We start from the raw sequence: 3,272 nt of genomic DNA, 5'->3' as shown, positions 1-3,272 counted from the left end.
GATATTGATTAAAATTGAAAAAGGGGTGGAGTTTGGAATGTTCAACATTGGAAACATTGTTATGGTCACGGATTGTGATAATAAAAGAAGAATTGGTGCCATCAAGCATCATGAGAATCATAAGGCAAGTTTTGAAATAACTTATGTGCAAGACGTAGTTGGACAAGTGTTCCCCACTTGATTGGGTAATGTGTTTACACTTTCTTTGTACGTCTATGAAATTTTAAATCACAAGATGCAAGAGATGTCAAACGAAGCTTGTATTTTTATGTTGGGTGACCTAAGCTACAACATAAGGTTGGAACTTCAACGTAAATCCCTATGATACATGGTTTGGATGTCTTCGCCATAGCCTCTAATCATTATCTTTGAATTCTCAAGTCTCTAGATCCTAAAATGTTGGAAAGTTACCTAGCAATCATTTGTAAGTTGGTGGGAGATCAAGTGCCTTAATTTTCAGAGGAGGTTAATTTTGAGAGAGAGGGAGAGTTTATAAGATATTTATTTATATTTGAATATGTAGGTTAATTTTGAGAGAGAGGAAGTTAGTTTTAATTGAGAGAGAGGGAGAGTTTATAAGATATTTATTTATATTTGAATATGTAGTGTTTGGTGTGTGTGTTTTGGTAAGTATGTATATGTTTTTCCTAAATTTTCTTAAAATTTCTAAAAGTTTGAGAGTGATAAATAAAACCTTAAATTTTATTAAATGCAATCTATGATCAAACTTGAGACCAAAGGGAGGGGGCATAGAGCCAGGGGTAGAGAGGTGAGGTTACTCGGTTCTTTCCAAGAGAAAGAAAGCTATTGATAAAAAAGAGAGATTTTGTGATGGACATTAGGGAAGGCACCTCGGGAGCCGCAATGGATCAGTGACCATTCTCAGCCTTACACTCTTCTCCATTGCTCTCTTTACATATCAGCCTCTTCTCTTTTCTCCCTTATAGCAGAGCTTAATCCACTTCCCAACCTTCAAGCTTTCATCGACCTCCTCTTCAAGCTTTAGCATTCTATCTTGAATCTCCAACAGAAACTTCTATCTTGAATCTCCAACAGAAACTTGAATCTTTTCCAGTTTCTGATTCAACCTTGAATCTCGAACAGAAACTTCTATCTCATTTCATCGATGGATGGCCTCGCCAAATCTCTCTTACCCCCCCTGCTTGCCATCCCACGCACCCAGTCTTGGGCGGATGCTTCTCCCTTTGTTCCTCATTACTCCCGTCTCACAGCAGCTCTCCAGCGGCAATTCAGCGAGCCCCTCGGTGAAGACCTCTTGAGTGTTCTTCCTGATGATTTGTTAGAACGAATTCTTGCTCTGCTGCCAGTGACATGCGTCTTCCGCGCTGCGGCTGTCTGCAAGCGATGGCAATCCATCACACTGTCCAGGCGGTTTCTGCGTATGTGTGAGCAGAAAAACTCCTGTAGACCGTGGTATTTCATGTACAAAAACTCCCACAGCGCCGCGGGATTGGCATACGATCCTGTTGCGAAGAGATGGAACAGCTTCCAGCTCCCATGTATTGACCCATCCAGTGTTTTTGTTGCCTCGGCCAATGGGCTCGTCTGTTTTACGGACAAGGGCAATGGGTATGATTTGTACCTTTGCAATCCAATAACAAGGTATTTCAAGAAGCTCCCCGAGCCTTCTGAGAAATGCGGCTTCGACTTGTACAGTGTGTCCATCACTGTGGACAGGACCACCAAAGTTCACACAGCAGTTGTCGCTCGATCGCAGCAGATCCCCGACAACTATTCACTCTGGAATTTCAGCATCGAAGTGTACGACTCTTTTTTCGATAGATGGACAACTGTGAAGCGCAAGCTCTTGAATGGCCGGCGAGGCGGTGACAATAGTGTCATTTGCAATGGCTTTTTTTATTGCGTTACCCGCTCCACGGCTATAGTGGGTGGCGCAGATGATAGTTCCAGGCATAGTTTGATATCGTATCAGCTGTGTAGCGGTTGCTTGAATGAGGATTTTCCGGGAATGCCCTGCTCTCTGACCTGTGTGAAGCTGGTGAATTGCAAGGACAAACTTGTCATGGTGGGAGGGATTGGCAAGTCGGATATGATCAAAGGTATCCGCATTTGGGAGCTGCATGATGAGTGGCGAGAAATAGCGAGAATGCCCCACGAGAAGTTCAAGGGCTTTGGTGAATTCGATGAAGTTTTCTCTAGTAGTGGAACTGGGGATCTTATCTATATTCATGCCTTTGGGAGCCCACAGCTCTTGCTCTACGATATGACTGCAGGAACTTGGCAATGGTCTCAAAAATGTCCTATGGTGAAAAAACATCCTCTCCATCTGTTCACTGGATTTTCGTTTGAGCCCAGGTTAGAAACTTATCCTTAGCCAATCCCTGTGTTTGGTACACACCGAGCTGGTGAAGTGCAATGCTTGGTGAGCAATTGATTTGTTCCGATGGTTTGGGTCCGGTTAAGGACGTACCTACACTTTCAGAATGACCTTTAGTTTATACTCTGTGAATCATGACGTTAATTTTTGTGTATACTCGCAGAATCATGAGTAAAAACTGAAGGTTTTTGGCTTTTTACCAAGCGGCACCTTGCTGTGAGAGAATTGTCAACCTCAGTCATACTTATTAGAAATGACTGTCTTTCACTCTACTTTTCAATTGTAAGGAATATAATCAGCAGTAGCTATCGAGTGCTTCTAAAGGCTCATTGAAATTATATGGTCGTCGGTTTAGAGGTCCATTGTCTCATGCAGTCTTGCGGCCTATTCATGTTCAAGCTAGCAGCGTTATTTCTTTGCAAAAGTAAAAGAAGGTTCACCATATAGGAGAGTATTGTTTTTGGCTGGTAGTTTTGTTACAGCATTCACGGTTACTTTTTCCCAATAAGCCCTTTTCTCTGCTTGAAGCTATCTGCTAGACTTTAAAACAAGTTTTCTGTGTTTTTTTTTTTGTTGGTGGGGGGGGGGGGAGGTGTAGGAAGAGACGGGGTGCTGATTCCCAGGAAATGCATGACTTAATATGAGGGTAGAGGGGCCAATGTCATCTCTAGAGAGATTATTCCTGAACACATACTTGCTTGGAAGTCCGAAAATCCACTATTACAGCATGGGGCTAATTATCTATGTATGTAGTATCTTGTCAGCCATTGTAGACCCCAACCTGAGCAATGTAAAGACATTTTTGCAATTTAAGTGACGTCTAACTGGTCCTTGACGGACATCTTTGACAGTGGGCAATTGCTGTCGTTCTGGGATCCATCCCCCCTAAAGCAACGTGGTGGGCTTAAGTTGT

General features: G+C 42.7%; 1 pseudogene; it reads left to right on the top strand.

The window, feature by feature from the left end:
* The first annotated feature begins 854 nt into the window (after positions 1-854).
* Positions 855-2,829, top strand: LOC147887469 (F-box/kelch-repeat protein At3g61590 pseudogene; annotated as a pseudogene).
* The last annotated feature ends 443 nt before the right edge of the window (positions 2,830-3,272 follow it).

The sequence above is a fragment of the Dipteris shenzhenensis genome, chromosome 23 (assembly GCF_047967505.1).
Source record: "Dipteris shenzhenensis isolate YYH24624 ecotype China chromosome 23, Dip_SZ_1.0, whole genome shotgun sequence".
NCBI lineage: Eukaryota > Viridiplantae > Streptophyta > Polypodiopsida > Gleicheniales > Dipteridaceae > Dipteris > Dipteris shenzhenensis.
Note: the sequence above shows the minus strand (reverse complement) of the source record. Positions and strands in the feature narration are given on the sequence as shown.